The following is a 15,601-nucleotide window of genomic DNA, read 5'->3' as shown; positions in this document are numbered from 1 at the left end:
ATAGATGACATAAAAGACTAAGAGCCTGGAAAATTTGTTTTTTCCATGTATTTAAGCCTTGCCAAGGGAGAACAGAAGGCATATAAAACCACAAAAAAAACTGCCTCCCTCAAAACAGAATCCAAAGAGTCTTAAAAAAAAAAAAAAAAAAAATTAGAAGGAAAGCTATACTGTTCAGCTTGAGACACTGGATGCCAAATTTCTGTAAGGAAATATTTTCCCTGAGTTATAAATAGCTGAAAATTCAAGTTTATTATAGAAAATCCTAGTAATCCTTAATTAGAGCAGTATAATTTAACATAACCATAAATGTAATCAAATTAAAGAAACATGCTTTTTTAAGCTCTGTCACTGCTTCAAAACTTCTAATAAAGGCACTAAGGTTTATTCAGACTTCTGACTTTCATTCCATGCAGTTCATCTACATGGGGATTAACAGCACTGGCAAATATTATGCAGAGATGATCAAAACTAACTAAAGAGACCCAAAAATAAGGGAGAATAAGCTGAAGGTTTGGTCTTTTCAATCTAACTGAAATGAAGCTCTGCTTTCCTTTTCCACAAGGTGGTGTTCTGTCACAGAGGACAAGTGAGCAAAAAGCAGGTCCATCTCATAGAAAATTTGCTCAAGAGAATGGTTTTAAAGACAAATCAGCAGGGATGTGGCATCATGACCTCGTATGCACACGTGCAGCAACATGGATAAATGCCCAATAACTGAGTAAAGACTCTGAGATAAAAAATACAATTGCTGGAAGGAGAACAAAGGAAACAGTGGTCAACTTTCTGAACACACAGACATCTCTAAACTTTACAAGACATAGAGGAAATAAACAGGAAAAAATTAAAATATTACTACAAATCAAGCAATGATTGAAGTGATATTGCAGAGACTTGTTTATACAGTTCACACTATGGGAAGATGGATATAAAAAAGATTCATTCCCAATTTAACTAGGGAAAAGGTGGAGAGATTCACCTGGAAATATGAAGAATATATACAGATATTCAGAAAACAGAGGGATACACCTGGTAAATATTCCTCTCGTGAGGCCCCATCTGGATGATTGTGTCCAGGTCTGGGGGCCCCCAGTACAAGAAAGACAGGGAGCTGTTGGAGAGGGTCCAGAGGAGGACCACGAAGATGATCAGGGGACTGGAGCACCTCCCTTACAAAGACAGGCTGAAGGAGCTGGGCTTGTTCAGCCTGGAGAAAAGAAGGCTGCGGGGTGACCTCATTGCAGCCTTCCAGTACCTAAAGGGAGCCTACAAACAGGAGGGGAATCAACTCTCTGAAAGAGTTGACAACTGCAGGACAAGGGAAAATGGTTTTAGGTTGAAGGAGGGAAGATTTAGGTTGGATGTCAGGGGGAACTTCTTTACAGAGAGAGTGGTGAGGTGCTGGAACAGGCTGCCCAGAGAGGTTGTGGATGCCCCACAACATTCAAGGTGTTCAAGGCCAGGCTGGATGGGGCCCTGGGCAGCCTGGTCTAGTATTAAATGGGGAGGTTGGTGGCCCTGCCTGTGGCAGGGGGGTTGGAGATTCATGATCCTTGAGGTTTCTCCCAACCGAAGCCATTCTATGATTCTATGAAAAAGATAAACTGAGCATCCATCCTAGAATGTCTATTACATGCTGCTGACACGACCACTGGATGACCACTATCCAGGAGCACATATCAGTAGTAAAATAATTCATCAGCCCTTGAGAAATTTTCCACAAGTAAATTGTTCATTTGATACTATTGCACACTCACAACTTGAATAAAAATACCACAGTCAAATGCTTTACAAATGCTTTAGAAATTCAATTTCCACACTGGAGAAACAAAAACAAAATCACAAAACGTTTGAGGTGGAAGGAAACTCTGGAAGTCATCTGGTCCAGCATCCCCTGCTGAAACACAATGCATTTCAATACAGCAATGTATAGGATTATCACTACTATGTAATCCTGATTAATTAAACACTGGCTGATTAATTATCATACTTATACTAATTAAAATAATTGTTGCTTGTTTGTCTTTAAAAAAAAATCTATTTTGTTCATTTCTCTAGTTTGACAATTTTGACAAAAAAAAAAAAAGATGCTTGGAGAATTCAGAAGATGGATGGTACCTGACTAAACAATACTATAGAAAAGTACTGGGGTATTAAACTGGTAGCAAACTGAATATGAGTCCATAACACTTACATGCTTACATCATACTTACAAGAAAAAACAAAAGTGAAACAGTAAGCCTAATCTTAGGATATAGACAGATGTCAGAAATTAAAAAGGCAGCATGGCACTTGATGAGTAGAAATACTAGCCCTAGTTTTGGACTATGATTCAAAAAAAGAATTTGTTCAATCAAAGAGCTGCAAAATAGAAAATCAAAGTAATTTGTTAACGAGCTTCATTCTATAAAGCAGAGTTGTATGCAGAGTTAACATCCACATGCAAAGAACCCACAACCTCCACAGGCAACATGTGCCAGTGTTTGATCGCTTTCACAGTACAAAACATTTTTTCTGATCCTTAAATGGAATTTATCCTTCAGTATGTGCCCACTGCCTCTTGACAAGTCACTGAGGAGAGCTTGACTTCTCCCCATCAGTATTAATGTACTGATGTATTAATATATACATCAGTAAGATGTCTCAAATCTGTTCTTCAGGCTAGAAAATCTCAGCTCTTTCAACCTCTCCTCATCTGGGGGGATGCTCCTATCCATTATCACTGTTGTGGTCCTTTGCTGGACTCAATCCAGTACATCCATGTGACTTCTACTGGGAAGTAAACATACAGCTATTACTTTAGTCCACCTCTTCAAATTTAATTCATATATGCTTATAACTTCTATTAGAAGGCTTGTGAGAGCTCGTGAAAGAGATTTAGATATATCAGGAAGTTATCTGAATTGAGAATTCATTATGGCAAAGTAATACATCTAACATTTCCACTTCATTTCTTTTAATTGTGAAATCCAAATATAATCTGCTATCACACCTATTAAATTGTTGCAAGGCTGTTTACAACTAAATACAAGTCATACAAAAACAAAATAAATGTGATTTTAAACACAAGGGAAATTCATGCAAATGAATATTCAAATAAATGCTTATGCTGCCAGAGTGGGCAGTTCTTTGGTACAATTAGGTTAATAATGAGGACTGTAAGAGAAAAAAAGACTGTCAAGAGAAAAGAACCACTAAGGTTGGAAATGACCTCCAAGATCCTCTACTTCAACCATCTACCAACCACCAATATTGTCCAGAAAAGTCATCAAATGAAAAGAATATTAACTAAGAATCAGTAAGAAAAATCTGCTACGTTTGTTGAGACAATCTTTCATAAAAATAATTCTATCAAGTGAGCAGAATTTTCACGAACTGACAGTTTCAAAATTAACAAATGACATTAACCAATTTTTAAAAATGTTGCACTGTTAAGAAAAATACACAAAACTAGAAAGTTAGGTTGTATTAACTACACTGACAAACATATGCTCATGAATTAAAAAAGCAAACTATGATCCTTTCATTACTATTCCTTTTGGAAATCCTTTAGAATAGGACAGAATAGAATAGAAAGCTACACTAGTCAAGGTTTAAAAGCAGTATTCATCTCAAGGTTAAGAAAACTCTGTACAGTTGGTTGAACCTGGCTACTGTCCCAGCCCCAAGGCCACCCTAATCTCGCCACCCTCAGCCAAATGCAGGCAAACATTTCTTTACCCTGAGTGACCGTATGTGCTAGGAGCAGAATACAGCTTGCTTCTACCTCTCTTTGCGCCTTTCCATCAGTTGCACCTAAACAGAAGAGTTAGCAGTTCTTAATGGACACTACTGCAAGCAGAGGCCAGCAATGTATTATGTTCCACAGTAGCAGCTGTAAGCTATTTCTGAAAATTAGTGTTTGGACATTAACTCTCTCTGAGCCCACTGCATTGCTTCCTTACCCAGTTATTAGATGCTATGAAAGTCATCCCAAAAGAGAAGTCCTGAAAGGACATGGGCTCCAAATACAAGCAGAGGCCTCTGACATGAATAACACAGAATCACAGAATCATACAATCACATAGAATCAGAGAATGGCCAGGGTTGGAAGGGACCTCAAGGATCACGAAGCTCCAACCCCCCTGCCACATGCAGGGCCACCAACCTCCCATTAATACTAGACCAGGCTGCCCAGGGCCCCATCCAGCCTCGGCCTTGAACACCTCCAGGGTCGGGGCATCCACAACCTTTCTGGGCAGCCTGTTCCAGCACCTCACCACTCTCTCTGTGAAGAACTTCCCCCTGACATCCAACCTAAATATTCCCTCCCTCAACTTAACACCATTTCCCCTTGTCCTGCTGTTATCTACCCTTTCAAAGAGCTCTGTCTGATACACAAATACAAATCCACTCAAAAGAAAAAAAAGTATATGTAGTCATGTTAGGCCACATTCTGCTAGGAGAATCACCAGAGTACTAATAAGCATGTATGCCTGTTTCCCAGCATGGTATCTCCTAGAACTTAGCAAAATGCAGCAGGAGATTTCACGTAACAACAGATTAAATAAAGCAACTCCTTTCTGGATAGAAGGAAATTCATTTCAGGCCAAACACAGAAAAGCATGTTTTCCAAACAATCTTATAGACTTCATAAAACGATATAATCTCTGTTTGCAGGAGTCGAACACGGGAAAGAAGAGAAGTCCGCACCCCTCAGACTATTTTTCTTTACAGTAGACAAGACGAGGTGAACTCTTGCATCTTTTGTGTGCAACACCTGCTGGATATTGTTTTCTATGATGCAGAGTTTACCCTTGACTTGCAGCGGATGTCCGTAGCTGATCAGAGATGCAAATAAAACCTGCAGCTGCCTCCATCAGATAATTCGCCTGTATAACCAATTCTAGTGAACTCCACTTGAACTACAAACACACACAGAAACCCTGACTCCTTCCTTCTTGTTTAACTGAAAGAGCAGTCATACATTTGAATACTGTTTAGGAGTGTCTACTTCTACATTTCTTTTAAAAGCCTAAGTACTAATATTTTATTAATACAATTTTAGTAAAGAGAAGAAGTTCTTTCCTGTCATATTCTTAAAACTACATGAAGGATTAAACAGACATTCTTTCTTAGATTATTTCTCATTTTCCTCTTTCATGAGTTCATGAAAGTAATACAAACAGGCTTAAAGTTTCCTCATCACTTTTTTATCATATCGTGCATTTGGAATGCATTCTGAAACTACTGTCACTTAAACAAACTGCATAGGCTACCATACTGATCTCACAGTATCCTGTACTTATTAATGACATCTCAATTTCCTCATAAACTGGATTTTCTTCTCAATCTCTTCATTATTTGATGCAAGCACAGAATGCAGCAGTATTATTTCTTCCAGGTTTGAAGAACTATACAGAAATACATCAGGCATGTGCATATTTTTCCCCCAATGGCAGTACATAAAACAGTGAGTTGCTAGACTATATTCTTTGGCATCAGTTCTAATGCAGTCCCTGCTTTGTAACTCTTCATATATTGCTTCCAACCCCAAAACAGTGCAAAGCACAGGTACAGTGAAATGACAGAACACAACTTAACAGGTCGTTATGTCTCAGGTACACAGTAACAGTTATGATGGTGAGAAAATTAAGAAAAGTAATTAAGAGAGCAAAACCTATTAAGACTACCTCATCACAGAATCAGAATGGATGGGGTTGAAAGGGACAAGACCATCTAGTTCCAATCCCCCTGCTTTACGCAGGGACACCTCTCACCAGAACAGGTTGCTCAAAGCCCCACACAGCCCCATGGAGGGGGCAACCGCAACCTTACTGGGCAACCTGTTCCAGTTGGAACGCTAGGCACATGCAGGCTATCCAAACTGCTGCTCTGACAGCCTTGAGAATATGAAATGTCAGGAACTCAGACTCAACATCCAGCAATAGTAGCAGCAAGTTCTAACAGCAACTGCAAATCACACCCTATTCCCTCTGAAATGAGCAGGACTATCACAAGAAAGATACTCAGAAGGATAAAACCAAGCCCATAGGCTATTCCAAGCCTGCGAAAACAAAGATATTCCTCCTCATTCATGTATGTATATGACATAAAGTAACATGACAGAACAAAAAAGTTAAACTGAGTATGTCAACTAACAGACTCCCGGATGAGTCTGAACTCTAAGTCATCACGGACAATTGAACTGCCATTTTCTAAAAGAAAAAAATGTTGCTATTTTCTACAAATGGGGAGCATGCATTATCCCAGAGTTTGCATACAAGTGTCGATCACAGCTAACAATAGTTCATGCAATCTAAAAGCAGATAGATGTTCTGTAGTCATAGATGACTTTGTAAAACTTACAAAATAATGACAAAGGGAATGTATTACTGAAATCAGGCAGTACCAGAAGCACAGATGACCACAGTCAGACTCGTGTTACAATGGAATCATTAATAAATACGGGCCTATTGTTAGTTAGATCTCAACACTGTTGGTCACTTTAGCAAAAACTAGAAATGTATTTTCAGGACACAGTGTATACATTACCATTTTCTGTTTTTCTAAATGCTTCCCTTGGCTAACAAGCAGCATTTCTCCATTAACCAAGTTGATTTGCAGCCAACTCACTTTCATCCATTTCCCTATCTTGGTCAAAGTCTGGAAAAGCAATTATACTCTGCCATCTGGGTTGGATGAAAAGAATACAGAGAACTGTGATCAACAGCATACTGATGACACTGGAGCCAAAACCTCCCACACTTTCCTTACTATTATTTATGGTAATAGTATTATGGTGTGTACGGTGTTTTACAGGCAAGACTGAAGACAGAATTCTAGAATGCAGAAAGAGTAGTGTTTTTCCACACACATTGAAAAAGCAGAGGCATAATCATTATTACAAGACCAACATGTGAAAGCAATTTGCCCTTTATAATACTTCGGGATATCAATGGCAAAAAAAAACCACGAATACACTGACAAGGCAGTCCATCCACCCTATCAGATATGCTCTTTTGAATACCTCATTGTCAATAAAAGTGAGTTATGCATACATCCTTGAGAATTCAAGTAAAAAGCTGGAAGCAAATAAACTATCCTCAATTATTAGTGTCATCAAAATCACTTTCTGTGTCCAAAACCAATACCTAATCAAGGAAATTTTCAGCTCAAGAACAGCTGGCCCACCGCTGCTTTTTCCACAGCTCTCCCCAAAAGACACTGATAAAAATGACAGTAATTTAATGATTATTTATTTAGTCACAGTTGGCAACTTGTACTCCAGGAGAATCTGAAATCTATGAAGCTCCTTAGAAGGGTAACATCTGTAAAGTGTTACCATAATAATTTCCCAATAGCAGGAAGGAAATTATGGTATCTTGAACACTACATTCTCAGTGTTGTAAGAGTGTTCCACTTTTCACAACAGAATCAGTAAAACGTGATCACATTTAAAGAATATCAATTTCTGATCGTTTAAGTGATAACAATTAAAGCTACTGAAACTTTTCCATATTTAAAATTCAGAAAAAGACAGGTGTGCTGCCTTACTTTTAAATAAATATATTAAATTTTTATCAGTTTTTATTAGTTTACTTCAAAGCAAACAATGATATGCCACTGTAAAGATACGTTATGTATACTTGAGGCTTCTGACAAACTGGTTAAGTTTCCAGTGTATAGTATGTTGTATGAGCAGACAGCAATGTATAAGATTTTTACATATTCTAATCATGCAAACATGAAAACAGTGAAATGGAAAAGGCAGAAGAATATGAGTGGTACTGGAGAAACTATGACAAAGAGAAAAATAGAATGAAATCATACCACTTCAGACTACTTTGGAAAAGTAAAAGTTGTCAAGGCAAAATTAATCATGAGATCTCCTGATGTTTTATTGCTTCCACTTCTTGACTTTGCAAAGACTTTTTTCAGCCTTAATATTCTAGAAATTAAGATGTACAACATATGAAAAAAAGTATGTGCTGCTGTAGAATTCATAATAAGACCAGTGGGTCAATGTTAACTAAGTGTGAAATATGTAAATAATATCTAAAATTATCATTATTAGCTGTCCTTTCTTTTTACTACCAAAGGATTGTTCTAAACTCTGAAGATAGGGAATAATCATTAGGGTCTAAATGGCAATCCAGCATTACCATTAAGCCCAAAATGTCCTCACATGACCTTAGTGATATAAATGACTTGGAATTTAAGATACATGAACAAGAATGTATCAACACTCTCCACTGTTATCTACAAGTTTGCTCAGTAAAGTCAATTCACACCTTCACATGTACGGTCTTAAGGTTCCTGAAAGACAAAATGTAGAACACAGGAACCTGTGGCCTTTTTGGGGACATGGAGTACAAGATATGATAGAGTATCTTAGAATGACATTTCTCAGCACTGTCAGCAATGGCCAAAAGTATATGACATAAGTCAACTGAATAATATGGGCACAATTCAGATGATTAATTGCAAGCACCTTCTGAGATGCATCCCACTTGACTGCCAGCTACCACTACACAGGTCTCCCATAAATCCTGTTTGGTATTGGCCAACACTCTGAGATGTCTCAGTTACCTCGGACCATCTCAAACAGTACCAGTCAACTATGCTTAAGCAACTGCATCAAGTTCTAAAGATGAAAAGATGTCAGAGAGATGAGATAAGACAGTTCTCAATCACCAGCACATTCCTCTCCATACAGCCAACAGCCAGTTGGCTTAGCAGCTAAACTAAGCCATCTCCATACCATCCAGGCAAAGTGAGAAACACCAGGTCCAAGCAGCTTCCCTATCCTTTCTCTTCTCTTTCCCAATATATTCTTCATATAAGCTGTTTTGCTGTTTATGAAGCCAACACATAGTTCAACTCAAATTATGTTTCCAAGCTTTTAAAAATTCATCTGTGATCAGCTACGGATTCAGTTATATCTTCTTCCTAAACCCAGCGTTCCACATGATATACCTTCATCACTTAGCTTGGTCCCCCATTTCTCACATACTAACACCTATATTTAATCTCATCTTAACTACTTGCATTAAAAGTAAACCCTAAAGCCACATACAATTCCTTTCCAGATGCTGCTGTTCAATTATTTCCCAGTGGGTTTCACCTAACATTCCACCAATGTCCTCTGGCGCTTCAGTCCACATCTCATGCATTCAAAGCCTTTAAACTTTTTTTTTTTTTTTCCTAAGAAACTCATAAACTAACACCTTTATTCTCACACAAAACAGCTAACAGCTGTGGACAAAAGAAAAAAAAACAACAGCCAAACAAAGAAGAAATATCTATCCAGTACAGCTTTTTACCAACATACTGTTAGCAGTTTCTGCATGTAATAAATCTATTTTTTTTAAAGCTGCTGAGAAGCACTCTTAAGTACATTTAATCCAAATAATACATTCAAACGGAATATAACAATTGGAGTAAGTTTCATTCATTTATATCAAACCAAAAAATAAATCTCTGTTTAACAAAGGAATTACCTAAGAACAGTATGAGGTATAGCAACATTATGATGGAAAGTATAATGTACTCCCTATCTCCTGCAGCTTCTGTTTCACAATCAGATTTTGTCCCAAACAATGGTCAAAATCTTCACTGCCAATCGTTACATCTAACTAAGTGAAAGCCTGGAAAGTTGATTACTTTCAACTCAATACCTTATGATAAAAAGAAATCTTAAAACTAACCCTGTAAGGTTTTTCCTGGAATGCATATCATGCATTTATCAGTTTTCTGACTCCTTTGGAGCGAGAGATTGATTAAAATGCCAGAAAGTCAGAAAAATAAAGTCCGTATCTGATTCATAATCTCCTGAATAAACTCTTTATTCATTAAATCCTACGTCCCGACCAACATATTAAAAAACTGAAAGGAAACCTTTTATCTCCACTCCACTACTCAGCTTTAAAGTTTGCACACAATTTTGACATTTCCGTCCCATGAGGTCTATGCATGTGTAAACCACTAGTACAGCAGCAATAAAATATTTCCCTTTTGCTGAAAAGCTAAAATGCTGAATTAGCTTTACTGGTATTTAGCACAGTTGGAAAGCCTGATTTTGATCACGGAGTTACAGGCCTCGTATTACATGCTCTTATCTCAGAAATTCCAAATCAGCCAATAAAGAAAGTTTTCTGAGAGCTTCAATATCCTGCTGAGTTCTTCCACATGATAGAAAATGGATGGGTTAGACAGCCAAAGGGAACCTTCCCCTATAAATTTGTGTCTGGCAGTTTGTCTTTCACATTCTTAAAATTAACATCTTTCTGTTCCAGTATTTTCTGAAGAAATTTAATTGATGAGCCTTACTTCTCACAAGCAGCTGGGTACACGGTCCCTGATGGCACTATGAGCACATCAAGGTCCACATGTGCATTATGATGTGCACTGGCACACACTGTAGCACACATTCCCCAGCAAGTTCGCAATAGTAAGCACCATCTTTAACACACATTTTCTTCTTCATACTTCATGTATCTTTTAAAATATACATTTCGGGGGAAAAGAAGAATGTTAAAGAAAATAAGCCATCTTTGTTAAATGAATGAGGGAACAATACAAAAGAGTTCAACACAGCCTGAAGTATTAAATAACTACTTTGCTGGAGTCCCCCACAGTTTCTTTTAACATAACTCCTTCCACATTTGACACATCAAAGGATTTCGGTAACCTTCAATTCCTAAAATTTCAGGGAATCATCGCCTTGGTTAAATACCTCGAATATTTACGCTGCGAAAGAGCAGAGGGTGACAAGAGCTCATTTCAGCTTTATCTCTGGACTGTACCTACACTGCACCAGTTTCTCCCCACATGATATTCACATGGAATATTCACTGAAATTCAAACACACCTTTTCATACACAAGTGAATCTTTCATCACAGATTCTGCAAGAACAAGAGCTACCTTCTTCCTCCAAAACAATTACAACATTTAAAATAATAATTAAAAAAAAAAAAGGATTAAAACTGAGAGTAAATAAACATAACTTCATTCTAAGTACCCAGTATTCTACCTTTAAGTCCAAGAAAGAATAAACAAACTGTTGATCCAAGCCACCACAGAAACTACTGTCATTACAATTTATCAGTATCCTCATCAAACGTTTTCAGGATTCAAAATTTGATTCATTAGGAGCAGTAAATATTTTGCTTTACAAAAACTTCTATGCCTGACTTACTGCTAGTCTGATGAGGCAGGCTGTGAGATTTCCTTACTCAAAGTACAGCAACTCCAAAGCTAGAAGATCCACAAACTGAAAATTAAACCACTATTAAGATTAAAACCTGAGCTAATGATAAAAGCTCCATTTATTTCAGTAGGAATTAAATGTAAATCTAGTTCATCTTAGACAAGTCACTTATCTTCACCACAGCAGAAACAACTAGAAAATGAATTAAGAAGAATGATCTCAAGACGTATGAATTTTCAGAATGATGATTTGACACATGGGGTGTCTGAAATTAATCTCCCTCCTTGAGCTGGCAAGAGAGGAAATGAACATCCCTGCCCATATGCAGTCTTTGAAAGAGGTGGAGGTGGGACAAGTCAAAAACAGGATCTCACCAAAAAACAGATGTTGGGTCTGAGCAGAAATTTCCTGTGTATTTTTTTAATTCCCAAATTTGCAGAGCAAGATCTGTAAAATCCTTTACAACATCTCCAGCTGCATTATGAAGTTCTAAACCCACATAATAATCCCAATATAGGATAAATCTGTATCAGCTAAAAAGTTTCTGTTATCTTTCCATTATTCACAATCCAATAGCATTAAAAAAAAGTCAGTGACTTCACCTGTGTCAAACCTACATTTTATTATCCGACCTTGACCTTCTAACATTCTGTTTGGCACCTTTAAAAAACTGACTGCTTGGCCTTTTCAGACTTTCCACTCTTCAACGCTTTATCCAGCGATGTTCTCGAGCCGTTAAATCACAGCATGAAGAATATCTGGCTGAAAAAAATAGGGATGAGTCTACTGAACTGATCTTCTAAAGGGAAAATTCCTCTTGACTTAAAGGAAAATTTTGGAAAGAGTTTGACACTGAACTCTCTCCACTGCTGTTAAATTCAGTGGGAGTGTTTTGTGTTTTATTTTGTACCTTCAGTGTTAACACGTGTCAAACACCATTTACCATCCCCAAAGCCATCAAGAAATGATACAGCATGCTGATATCAACTTAACAGTTAACAATTTAAACTGTACTTTATTTTGAGTAATCCTTCCTGCTTTATTCTTCTGATTGTACTTATTGGTTGAATAAGACTGTATGCCTTCTGTCTTATCAAAGTCTTCAGTCTTCATCATATTATTCCTGAATTACTTTAAAAATAAATTTGAGAGGTTTCTAGCATACCATAAAAAATGACAGCATACTGCAAAATCTAAACTACTAACTTAAAACTGCAAAAGCAAGACAAGTACAGAATTATAGATCGTAGGGGTTGGAAGAGACCTATGGAGATCATGAAGCCTAACTCCCCTGCCAAGGCAGGTTTCCTACAGCAGTTTACACAGCAAAGCATCCAGGTGGGTCCTGCACATCTGCAGAGAAGGAGACTCCACAGCCTCTCTGGGCAGCCTGTCCCAGCACTCTGTTGCTCTCACAAAAAAGAAAGCCCTTTCTCATGCTCAGATGGAACTTCCTGGGTTGTGGTTTGTGCCCTCTGCCCTTTGTACTGCCACCGGGCACCACCAAAAAGAGCCTGGCATCATTCACTTGGCTCTCGCCCATGAGACATTCATAAACAATGACAAGATCCCTGCTTGGATTCCATGCTGATAACATCCAGGGCTCTCAGCCTTCCTCATAAGGGAGGTACAACAGGCCCCTAATCATCCTCATAACCCTCTTCTGGAGTTTCTCTAGAAGATCCCTGTCTTTCTTCTATATATCTCCTGCTTTGAGAGTGTCAATTAGTGAGTAGAAAGGGAATCTTAAGGCTATGCGTTTTAGGTCTAGGTCATTAAACATAATTAGGCATATAGCATACAAATCACTGTGACCTAGGCACTGAAACAGATGTTAGCTGTCTAAATTAGAGGACCTGAGCTTTGGTTTGTTATTATACAAATTTATACATGTTTTGAATTCATCTGTAGTTACATAATTAACATTAATGCATACCGTGATTTGCAGTGATAACATAACAATCAGTTAATAACAGCATACTGCACCTAACAAAGGACCCAGAAATTAGACAAGATTACATTGTACACATCAGCACTATTTAGATCTAGGTCTCCTAGAGTCACAGCCTCATCCAGCAGAGCAAGAGACTAGAGCGTTATTTTTTAATCATTTTAGCTCTGCATGTAATAGATATAAGCAGCTCTCAACAGAGCAAATGAATAATAATATGACACACCTTTCAGTACATCTAGCCAGTGGCTCATAAAAATACAATTGTCCAAGAGAAAGATGCTTATTACCCAGTTATGTTGAGCTACTACTTTCCCACAGCAGAGGAGGATGCACTGATCGAAAGTAGAAGATGAAATATTCACACTGAAGTAGACATTCCAACTCTCCAAACTCATTTTTGTTCAACGTACTGTAAATCAACAAAAAATTGAATTTGGAACTGCCTATATTTCAACAATCACTTAAATGTTTATTGCAACAGTCCTTATTAAACAAGCTTCAAACTCCCTTAGGAATCCATTCACTATGGACACTGCATAGTCTAACTTGATTTCTAAACTGGACTGTCATTTTGTAACTAGGTCTGTCGTTTTGATTCAAAAGCTACAGATCACCAACACTTGATTCTTAGCTCTTGAACTTCTACTCCATATTTAACCTCGGTATATATGTTTGTATGTGTGTGGCAACACACTCCTATTTTAAGCTCTCCCCTCTTCTCTCTCCGCCTGCCCATCCCCCAGGTCTTAACAGCAGTTACCTAAAAGACTACAAACATTTCACTTTTTACAGCCATCAACTGAGCTGCTATGGTTTCTATCATATAAAGAACATATTTTATCTTGAACATAGTAGTTGCAGAATGCACTCAAGCATAAGGAAAACTTTTACGTGTTGTCTGAGCATCCATGTGAGAAAAATGAAAATCTAAGCATTCATGAAAGGTGAAGAAAATTACTAAAATCATCCAACAAAAGCACTGGGAGGTAATACAGAAAAAAATGTTTGAATATTCCTATCGACCAGTGTGTTGGTGGGCTCCATGACAAGCCCATGGCTGGTAACAGCACAGCATGCTACACAAGGGTATGACAGTTCCAAAGGTGCCAGCAGCAATACCAGCAGCAGGCTCAGTACCAACATGATTTGGAACTGTGGGCAGCACCACTGGCAGCTCTATAAGAGGCTCAGAACTTGAGTTTGAGAAATGTGAACTCAGGTAAGCAAAGATGATACTGTGGCTTGTCAAGATTTCTGACACCCTACACTTTTTAAACTATCTCACTTTTCACACTGTGAACTATAATAGAGGGGTGGAAGTGTGAGATGTACAAGTGGAACTCTTTTTTAACAATGCATCATCCCTGATCCTGGATCGACTCAGAAGATGCCCACCTGCATGGTCTAAAACCTGCCACGTTCACAGAATCACTAAGGTTGCAAGTGACCTATAAAATCATTTAGTCTGTCAACCCATCCCCACCATGCCTATTAACTGTGTCCCTCAGAGCCACATCTATATGTTTCTTGAACATCTCCAGGGAGCGTGACTCTGCCACCTCCCCTGGACAGCCTGTTCCAGCACCTGACCATTCCTTCTGAGAAAAAAACAAAATCACAGCAACCAGTTTGAATCTCTCCTGGTACAGCTTGAGGCGATTACCTCACATCCTATCACTGTTACCTAGGAGAAGAGGCTGACCCCCACTTTGCTACAACCTCCTTTCATGTAGCAGTGAAGAGCAATAAGGTTTCCCCTGAGCCTACCCCAGACTAAACAACCCCAGTCCGCTCAGCCACTCCCGAAAAGGCTTGTGCTCCAGAACCCTCACAGCTTCACTATCCTTCTCTAGAAACATTCCAGGATCTTGTTGTCTTTCATGTAGAGAGGGGCCAAAACTGAACACAGCACTTGAGGTACGGCCTCACCAGTGCTGAGTACAGGCAAATGACCACCTCTCTGCTCCAGCTGATAGCACTGTTTTTGATACAAACCAGGCTGCCATTGGCCTTCTCGGCCACCTGGGCACACTGCTGGCTCGTGCTCAGTCGGCTGTCAACCAACATCCCAGATCTTTTTCCTCTGTGCACCTTTCCAGCCACTGTCCCAAGCCTGTAGCATTGCCTGGGGTTGCTGTAACCACCGTGCAGGACCCGGCACTTGGTCCTGTTGGAACTCATACAGTTGGCTTCATCTCATCGATCCAGCCCATCCAGAACCCTCTGTAGGGCCTTCATACCCTCGGGCAAATGAAAAATACTGCAGTACTGACCAAGGTATGCGGACACTCGGAGACCAGACGCAGGCAGGGTACAACGGTGCACCAGGCGAGGGCTAGGCGAGGCAGATCCCCGCCCGGCGGCACATGGCGGCGGCCGCGCCCCGTTCTCCCCCTGGCGGCGGCGGCGGCGGCGCCTGGCAGGGCCGGCCCCACACCACCCCTCCACCCCCCGC

General features: G+C 39.1%; 1 protein-coding gene across 3 annotated transcripts in view; it reads right to left on the bottom strand.

Annotated features, from left to right (window-relative positions):
* Positions 1-15,539, bottom strand: part of HMGCLL1 (3-hydroxymethyl-3-methylglutaryl-CoA lyase like 1) — a 72,123-nt gene extending 56,584 nt beyond the window's left edge. The window contains exon 1 of one of the 3 annotated variants that reach the window (XM_019613215.2): positions 15,420-15,539. The gene's annotated coding sequence lies outside the window, so the exon portion shown is untranslated. The remainder of the gene's footprint in view (positions 1-15,419) is intronic. The other 2 variants (XM_019613216.2, XM_010707824.3) reach the window with 2 other exon arrangements.
* Between the last annotated feature and the right edge of the window lie 62 nt (positions 15,540-15,601).

This window comes from Meleagris gallopavo, chromosome 2 (genome assembly GCF_000146605.3).
Source record: "Meleagris gallopavo isolate NT-WF06-2002-E0010 breed Aviagen turkey brand Nicholas breeding stock chromosome 2, Turkey_5.1, whole genome shotgun sequence".
Classification (NCBI taxonomy): domain Eukaryota; kingdom Metazoa; phylum Chordata; class Aves; order Galliformes; family Phasianidae; genus Meleagris; species Meleagris gallopavo.
The sequence above is the reverse complement of the archived record's forward strand: the minus strand, read 5'-3'. Positions and strand labels throughout refer to the sequence as shown.